This window comes from Cervus canadensis, chromosome X (genome assembly GCF_019320065.1).
Source record: "Cervus canadensis isolate Bull #8, Minnesota chromosome X, ASM1932006v1, whole genome shotgun sequence".
Taxonomy (NCBI): domain Eukaryota; kingdom Metazoa; phylum Chordata; class Mammalia; order Artiodactyla; family Cervidae; genus Cervus; species Cervus canadensis.
In genome coordinates, this window is record NC_057419.1 from 145795317 (window position 1) to 145805593 (window position 10277).

Sequence of the window (10277 nt, forward strand, 5' to 3'; positions counted from 1 at the left end):
TGGACGGTTTAGCACAGTTTACTTTTTCTGTATTGGCTGGTGTTAACTCTCACTTGTGATATGGTTAAACCAGTTTAGAGGTAGAAAAAACAGTTGAAATATTTGAAAATTTGTTTTTCTTTAGTACACGTAAGGCTTTATGGTCCTCTGTTGTTGTTGTTTGTCCTTTGTAAATGGAGTTTCGTGAATTACTGCTTAGTTAGTAACTATGTAATGTTCTGTACTTTTAAGGAAGTGGCAGTTTGCATTCCTAAATAGTAAGAGGGCTATTGAGACAACACCTTTTCTAACCCGATATAGGTACACAGAGCCTTTGCAATGCCAACATAAAGGAGATCTTGGCCAACATGAAATAACAAAATTACCTACTGAAAACTCTTGCCTGAGGTGATTTTGTACTTTTTGACAGTTCTCCAAAGCAGCAAGACAGGAGTATTAAGATAAATATAAATCTGCAGTGCTTTAAAAGAGTTGGGAGATTTTTTATTCATGCTAAAACTTCCTAAGAGTGGTAGAAAATCCCTGTGGAAAGCCATTGGTACAGTGGCTAGTGCTGGGTGATACAGAGTTCTGGTAAAAACACAAATGTATTATTCCATGTCCCTGTAGCAAAGAGTATACTTGTACAGTGTTTTGTACTTGTATTTCATGATATTAAAGCAGTGAAGTGAACAATTGTAGCCCATTACCTTTATCATGTTATTCTTTCTAAAATTAACATGGGTCTTTTGTAAAGTTTATTTACTTGCATGTATAACTGGCCATGTCCAGAACTTTTTATGTTTGTAGAAACAACATAAAATCCCTTTGGAAGGAATATAGATAAGCAAACAATTCAGAAGTTAAATCTGAGAGATACCAAAGTTTCCTCTCAGGGTTTCTTTCATAAGTTTAAATTCCCGTATTTTAGAATTTGAGCTTTGTAAACATCTTAATGTATTTTTAAGTGTTACTTTTTCCCCAGACTTTATTATGGTAAGTATATTGGTATGAAATGTTCCTGTTAACAGGAATGATTTGGTCAGAAGATCTTCCTTTTGTCTTCCTTTAAGTCCCTGAAAATCTAAATAGGAATTTTAGGTTTTCTAAGCACAACAAATATTACCTAGGTATGCAGTACGTGTCAGAGAGAGTATTAGGCTCTGATAATTAAATAAAAGATATTTAAATCTTGCGTCTGCCAGATTATTTCTCTTGTAACAGTTTACATTTTCAGAATAACATAATCATCCTGATTTGACATGATTTCTTCAAGCCTAATATTAGTATAGTATACCTGAAAGGATAATGAGCACAAGATTGACTATAAAATTGTGATTTTGAGTAACAAATGCATTGAAAATGCAACTGAAATCAATGTTGCCATTGTAAAACATGTTCACTTGAGAATGTTTAGAAAATAGGAGGAAAAAAGACATTTCAGTTCCACTTGCAGCTGCCCCTTAATGATTCTGTGGCTTCCATTTCTTTTCCTATGCATAGGTCTTTTAAAAAACATAATTTAAATAATTTTGTCTGTATAATTTTTATCATACTTTCTTAACATGGGATTTTCAATCTGCCTATTATATAATGCTTTTAAATTAACATTATTTTACTGTTTTAACAGTATTCTAAATAGCTGGACCCTAGTAAACTGTGACCTATAGACATTTGATGTCTTAAATTTTTTTTGTGTGAAGTAAATAATTCAGCACTTTACATTTTTACAGAAGGATTTTTCCTGTATTTAGGATTTTTCCTGAGATTAGATTACCAAAAATAGAATTACAGAGTCAAAGATTATAGCATTTTATTTTCTGGGGTTAACTGAGAGGAGTTTGCTCAGGGGATGATGGGAAGCAACAAGGGATTCAGATGAACATAGGAACTTGAAACAAAAATAAATGTCCAAAAAAAAAAGGTCTGACACACTAACTATAGATACTGACGGCCACAACCACATAGAGTGAAACCAAAGTCTGGTTCCCGGGTGAATTTCCTTCCCTCTGTACCCATGGCATATACCGAGTAATTCATTAAGTTCAATTCCTTAATGAATACTCTCTGTTCTTTTATGTTTGCTATTCTCAGCCCTATACCTCACAATATCTTTAAGGGTCTCGAATCATTTCTTAAAGGTTCATCTTGGTTGGTCCTGATCCCCTATGGAGCCATGTCTGTTGTCTGTTTAGTGCTAAATGTGGGGGTGTATTGTCTCTGAAGACTACCAAGAGCACAGGCAACACTCATCATAGTTAGCGTTGGGTTTAACAACACATTTGAACTCCCAAGACCTGGGTAGGCCGTGCCTGAATACCAGTTTACTCTGAAGAATACGGGACAAGCAAGACCCCATGGATGCCATGCCATGGGTCAGCTTGAAGCATCATTCTTTGGTGGAAATTCTTGCAGTGGTCCCCACAGACGACACAGATGGGTGCAGGAGCTGCTGGGCTTAGAAGCCATCCCGTAACAGCCCCCTGTACACAGCCTGGGTCCCAGCTAGGGTCAAGGCCCAGGAACAAGAGGTCCATTGCACTCAGGGACCCTGAGCTGTGGCCCCCAGCAGATGTTTACATTCAGTCGTAGCCCTCCCAGGCCAGGAGTGGGGTACCACCCATGACTTTCTACTGGAAGCAGGCCCAGTGGTCCCACAGAGGCCCATACACCTTCATCACGTTTCTAGGACAACCAAACTAGAAAGCTGTTCCAAGGTGAGCGCCTCGCCTTGAGGGAGAAAGGGTTTTTCAACACATCTCACCTGACCTGTTGGATCTTGCATGATCATGGTCAGTTTTTGTCAGTGGGATACTTCCTTTTCTAGTCCCTTTCATAAGGCTGCTTAGCTAGTATCTGCCTCTGTAAAAAAAACAATAATCGTTAAGATATTTTAAAGAGCCAGATGGAATCATTTCTGTCTAGGTGAGGCAAAACTCAGGAATCAGCTGAGAGGTCAAGTTTGACAATAACATGATGGAGAGCTGTTTTCTCCATAACCCAAAGCCAGGTGTTGCCATAAATTTACTGAACTTCAGGAGCTCGTAGCAGAGTGACTTTTTGGTCTTGTGGCCAAAACTAGTCAATAAACTTTTGAATTTTTACATTTATTATTTTGAAATTTTATAACCACAACCAGTATCATAGACTAGATGGGTCTGCTAATTTGCCACATCTTCTCTATATTAATATACTTTTGTATTAATATAATACAAAATTATGTAATTATATATATAAATTATATAATATATAATATAAATTGTATATATAAATATGTGTGTATATAAATTGTATATATTTAATATATTAAGTTAACATGAACATGCCAAAATTATATATTAGTAGCTAATAGGCTAATGATAAGCTAACTTAATATTAAGTTAATATGTAATATATTACTAAATTGATATAATGTTAAGCTGAATCTCCAATAGATTGGCCACCTGATGTGAAGAGCCGACTCCTTGTTAAAGTCCATGATGCTGGGAAAAATTATGTGGATAATGCTTCAAAGTTCATATAAATAATTCACTTTTATTTGTGTCTCTTTCCTATCTCGTGTGCACAGTGTATTTGAGCAGTTTGTGTATAAAGGATCATGCCTCCTAGCCATGGCTTATGTTCAGTAGGTTGTGTAACAACTTATCTTTGGGGCTGTGAGTTTTTTCCTGGTTCTATTAGCACCCCCAAGTAAACCCATCTTAGGCTGAATCAGCATATTTTCTCCAGCTCAAAGCTGTGGATTCTAGAGAGTAAAATACACAAAAACTTCAAAAAGCTAAAGGTCAGGAGATAATGATCTCTTCCTTTTCGTCAACACCTCCATCTTTGGCTAGTTAGGTGTGTTTGGAGTGGCTTGGGCAATAGTTTATTCTCAGTCCGGTGGTCCAGAGGCAGCTTAAGAGTTACATTTTAACTGACCCAGGACATTTAATTTTCAACTCCACATCACTGTTGCTTCCAATACCACGGCAAAGTGACAATATTAGCTTTTCAGGTTCGACTTGGTGTAACCCTGAAACATCGACTCCAGAGTTCAGTTACAAGTGGGCTGTAGTAGCCCTTGTTTTCCATTGGTCCTCAGCTACGCAAGTGACTGACCTTGGCTTTATGGATAGAATCTGCACAGTTCAGATGCTATAAAGAAGGTCCTGGAAAAATAAAGACTGGTCCAAGATAAGATAATCCTGGAAGACCCCATCCTTGACTCACCTCCTATCCTATACATACTCAGGTGGTCACACCACGAACTGCTGAAAGTTGATGGGGCCCAACATACTTCTGGGAAAAATCCAGATAACTAGTGACTGTAGGGAGAATTGTTCACCCATAGGAATGACCAAGGGAAATGACATTTTAAAAGCAGATAGTAACAAAGCTTGGAAGAGTTTTAAAAAGGGCAGGAATATGGTCAGAGTGCTTTTGTGTAGCTCAAACATTTCATGTATGACTCTGCATATGTCATAAGGAAAAATGATTCAGGTAGCTGAATAATGGCAAATATATACCAATATTTAATATTAAGCTTAGAAGTGGTGGGGTATACTGAGCACTGGCTATGGAATTCAGTATTCATATTGTAAACATTATCTAGTATGACTTCTGTTAACCCACCTGTTTCTGCTTTTTCCCCACCCCCAAAAAATATTTGCATGGAGTTGTCATTAATACAAATGAAGCTTTTCAGAGTAACATTTTTTAAAAAAATGTTTTGAACACTTCAAGTGAGATAGCAATGGGAGGTTTTGGAGAATCAATTTTGTGTCTTGCAGAATTTAATGGAATGGGAACACTAGGCAATTTGGGAACAGGGGATTTGGATGAAAATAGAAACTTGAAACAAAAATGTCAAACACACTAACTTCCATTGCCTTCCTCAATAGAGGTTGCAGGCTTGTCTGTCCTTAAGGTAAGGACGGTGTTTCTCCTGTTTGATCTCCTTCCCTGGGGTGTCTTGTTGTCTCCCCATCTCTCAGCCGCAGTCACAGCTGAGACCTTGTCAATCCCTGCAGTGCCTTCTTAATCTCCACCTCAAGCCATTCTGTTCCCTTCCAGGTTTTCACTGTCCCCCACATCTTGACTTCTTTCATGGTCTGTCTTGTTCAGGTCCTTGCACACACCACAAATGCTTTGGTCCCATTCCTGCTTTGCCGTCCTGACCTGGATAAGCCAGTGTCTTGTTTAATTGGACGACCAATTCCCAGCACTTTAAAGTCAGGGGTGCAAGGTTCCACCATCCATAGGTCAGCCATTCAGACCTCCACACCCCCATTCTTGCTCCCAGCTGTCAATATCTGTCAGCCTTGGCTGTCATTCTGTCACTCAAAAAAATTAGAATAGCACTGAAGCATGTATATTACCATATGTGAAATAGATCGCCCGTCCAGTTTCGATGCATGAAACAGGGCACTCAAAACTGGTGCTCTGGGATGACCCGAGGGATGGGTTGGGATGGGAGGTGGGAGGGGGGTTCAGGATGGGGAACACATGTACACCCGTGGCTGATTCAAACCACTCCAATATTGTAAAGTAATTAGCCTCCAATTAAATTTACAAAAAAAAAAAAGAAACCACACCCCCCAAAAAGCTTTTGTTCTTTACATCTATGTCTCTTTGGCTGTAAAGAACAGAAGCTTTTTTTGTGCTGTGGTTTCTCTTTAACTTGTTTATTGTAAAGTAATTAGCCTCCAATGAAAATAAATAAATTAATTTACAAAAAGAAAAAAAAAAAGTAAAAGAGAAACCACATCCCCCATAAAAGCTTCTGTTCTTTGCATCTGTATCTCTTTGGCTGTAAAGAACAGAAGCTTTTTTTTTTTTTGTACTGTGGTTTCTCTGTAACTTTTTTTTATTGTAAAGTAATTAGCCTCCAATTAAAATAAATAATTTTTTTAAAAAAAGCTTCTGCAAGAGGCCCCTTGCTGAGTGTGGCCCCCAGCCTATGACTGCCTCCATCCACAGTTGTCTCACCCAACTCAGTTCTGCCTACTGTCAGTCTCTGGCCACCCCACCCTCGCCAAGACATGTGGACCATCATAGGCATTCTGGGCGGTATGTGAAGCATCTTGAATGTGCCTAGGGGCGGCATCTGCTCAGTCAGGTTCTGGCCTGGGTGGTGCACACATTCTGTCCCCAGTGCCAGTGACCAAACCTGTTTGTCCCCTCATCCTTGTTACTCTTGGCCTCTGATGGCCTAGAAGTGAAGTGAAGTCGCTCAGTCATGTCCAACTCTTTGCAACCCTGTGGACTGTAGCCCCCTAGGCTCCTCTGTCCATGGGATTCTCCAGGCAAGAATACTGGAGGTGGTGGCCATTTCCTTCTCCAGGAGATCTTCCTAACTCAGGGATTGAACCCGGGTCTCCCATGTTGTAGGCAGACGCTTTACTTTCTGAGCCACCAGGGAAGTCTTAAATAACAGAAATGTCTGAGTTTTTTCTGGAGGCCGAAGTCTGACATCGATGGATCCACGGGGCCACCCTCTAATGACAGCTTCTGACTCTGTCTCCAAACGAGGTCAGATTCACTGTGGTGACCTCAACACATCTTGCTGGGGGCACACAAATCAGCCCATCAGAGGCAGAGCATGGCCCTGCAGATTCAGGAAATGTCAGGAGTATGGGCATCGTGTCATGGTCCACAGCAGAGCAGCTGGCCTCTCTCCATTTTATCCCCCTCTCCGCAACCAGGGCCCCTCTCTCCTGCATCCTCAAACTTTCTCCACTGAATTTTTCTTATCTTAAAAACAATTCTATCCTGGCCTCTCTTCCCCTCAAGCTGCCATCCTCATTTCTTTGCCCTTCGCAGAATGCATTGTCCTGAAAGTGTTTGTACTCATGGTCCCCATTGTTTCTCCTGTTTCTCTCCTGTTCTCAGTCAGATGGAGCTAACACGGAAGATTGCTCTCTCCTCCTGAGATTCCCTCTTGGCTTTTTAGGATCCATGCCTGGTTTTCCTCCCACCTCTCTGCCTGCTTCTCACGTTCACGTGCCAGTGCTTCTATCTCCTAGACCTCGGTTTTTCATTCACCCTCATGTTGCAAGGGCTTCCCTGGTGGCTCAGCCGGGAAAGCATCTACCTGCAGTGCAGGAGACCTGGGTTCAATCCCTGGCTCAGGAAGATCCCCTGGAGAAAGAAATGGCAACACACTCCAGTACTCTTGCCTAGAAAAGTCCATGGATGGAGGAGCCTGCTGGGCTACAGTCCATGGGGTCACAAAGAGTTGGACACAACTGAGAGACTTCACTCACTTCGTGTTGGAAAACACTCCCTCTGCCCTGGTGAGCCTCAGAATTTGGTCTCCAACTTCGACCTTGTGAGCTCAGAATTTTGGACTCCCGTATCCAGCTGCTTACTTGACAGTTCCATCTGCCAAACTTCATGGGCATCTCAAGCTCAACGTGTCAAAAACTTAACTCCTTCCCTTGCCTCGCCTCCAACTCAAGTCTACCCACACTCCAACATATTCTGATTTCTTATTTTTCCATCTGCAAACCCTGACTCTTAACATCGTGGTGTATCCAAAATGTGACTGACTTGTGACCTTCTCAGCTATGATCCTGGTCCAAGTCCCAACATCTGTCGCCTGGATCACCGCCACAGCCTCCGGAGTGGGCTGTCTGCTTCCACGCTTGTCTCTCTGCAGTCCACCGTGTGAAGAGGTCAGAGGTCAGGGCATAAGCCAGCATCCTGACAATGGTCTAAATTCAATGACATGAGCTGGCTTCCACTCCACCCCTTTGCCTACCTCATACCCTTCCCCTTGGGCCTTCTGCTCTAGCACGCCTGGTTCTGCTCTTCCTGGAATGGACTCATGTTGCTCCCATTTCAGGACTTTTCTTGCTTGCTATGATTCCCTGGTGGCTCAGACGGTGAAGCATCTGCCCGCAATGTAGGAGACCTGGGTTCGATCCCCAGGTCTGGAAGATCCCCTGGAGAAGGAAATGGCAACCCACTCCAATACTCTTGCCTAGAAAATTCCATGGATGGAGGAGCCTGGTGGACTACAGTCCATGGGGTCGCAAAGAGTCGGACATGACTGAGTGACTTTTCACTTTCACATTCTTTCTTCCTGGAAAATGCTTCCCCATTTTGTCCAGATGTACAGATGTTATCTACATGGCTTCCCCCTGAACTCTTCTAAATTCAAGTCTCTGCCCAAAGATAACTTCTTAAATGAGCTTCTTAAGGCCACCATACACATGTTGGAAAGGACTGGCCCCTGCACAACACACACAAATGTGTGTCCTTAATCCTCTTCCTTGCTTTATTTTCCCATGAGTACTTAACTCTAGTATCAGTTCAGTTCAGTCGCTTAGTCATGTTCGACTCTTTGTGACCCTATGGGCTGTATGTAGCACGCCAAGCCTCCCTGTCCATCACCAGCTCCTGGAGTCTACCCAAACCCATGTCTACTGAGTCAGTGATATCATCCAGCCATCTCATCCTCTGTTGTCCCCTTCTCCTCCTGCCTTCAATCCTTCCCAACATCAGGGTCCTTTCCAATGAGTCAGTTCTTCACATCAGGTGGCCAAAATATTGGAGTTTCAGCTTCAGCATCAGTCCTTCCAGTGAATATTCAGTCTTTCCAAGGAATATTCAGTCCTTTAGGATGGACAGGTTGGATCTCCTTGCAGTCCAAGGGACTCTTGAGTCTTCTCCAATACCACAGTCCAAAAGCATCAATTCTTCGGCACTCAGCTTTCTTTATAGTCCAACTCTCACATCCATACATGAATACTCAAAAAACCATGCCAACAAAGGTCTGTCTAGTCAAGGCTATGGTTTTTCCAGTGGTCATGTATGGATGTGAGAGTTGGACTATAAAGAAAGCTGAGTGCCGAAAAATTGATGCTTTTGAACTGTGGTGTTAGAGAAGAATCTTGGGAGTCCCTTGGATTTCAAAGAGATCCAACCAGTCCATCCTAAAGGAGATCAGTCCTGGGTGTTCATTGGAAGGACTGATGCTGAGGCTGAAACTCCAATACTTTGGCCACTGCATGAGAAGAGTTGACTCGTTGGAAAAGACCCTGATGCTGGGAGGGATTGGGGGCAGGAGGAGAAGGGGACAACAGAGGATGGAATGGCTGGATGGCATCACCAACTCGATGGACATGAGTTTGAGTAAACTCTGGGAGTTGGTGATGGACAGGGAGGCCTGGCGTGCTGCGATTCATGGGATCGCAAAGAGTCGGACACGACTGAGCGACTGAACTGAACTGACTAGATGGACCTTTGTTGGCAAAGTAATGCCTCTGCTTTTTATTATGCTGTCTAGGTTGGTCATAACTTTCCTTCGAAGGAGTAAGTGTCTTTGTCTTTTAATTTCATGGCTGCAGTCACCATCTGCAGTGATTTTGGAGCCCAAAAATATAAACTCTAGTATGGATGCCACTGTTTACTAGGGACAGCCCTGCTTTATACTTGTACAGAAGTTAACACTCTGTTCTTACCTCCCCCCTTCTGCCTTCAATCATGTTGGCTTGGTTGGGAATTCTGACTGCAGCACAGAAAAGAGAAGGCCTTTTATGTAGGTAACATAAAAATTAATACATTGAAATGCAGAAAAAGTAAAAAAAAGCATAAAACAAAGAACACAACTGATTCTTTGGAAATATCGATAAAAATAGGCAGACCTCTAATAACGCCTCTGAATAATAAAAGAAAAAACAGAAACATGTAACATTGTAAATGAAAGGTTTCTATCCACAAATACAGATACTTTAAAATTATACTAAGCACAACTGTATGCCAATACATTTGAAATTCTAGATGGAAGATACAACTTTCAAAGAAAATATAAATTACCAAAATTTACCTACAAGGATTCATGTGTTAATTTAGACAGTCTATGTACAGCTATGTTGTTGTTCAGTTGCTCAGTCAGGTCTGACTCTCTGAGACCCCATGAACTGCAACACATCAGGCCTCACTGTCCTTCACTATCTCCTGGAGTGTGCTTAAACTCATGCCCGTTGAGTCGGTGATGCCATCCAACCATCTCATCCTCTGTTGTCCCCTTCTCCTCCGGCCTTCAATCTTTCCCAGCATCAGGGTCTTTCCCAATGAGTCAGTTCTTTGCATCAGGTGGCCAAAGTGTTGGAGCTTCAGCTTCAGCATCAGTCCTTCCAATGCATATTCAAGGTTTATTCCTTTAGGATGGACTGGTTTGATCTCCTTGCAGTCCAAGGGACTCTCAAGAGTCTTCTCCAACACCACAGTTCAAAGTATCAGTTCTTTGGTGCTCAGCTTTCTTTATGGTCCAACTCTCAAATCCATACATGACTACTGGAAAAACCATA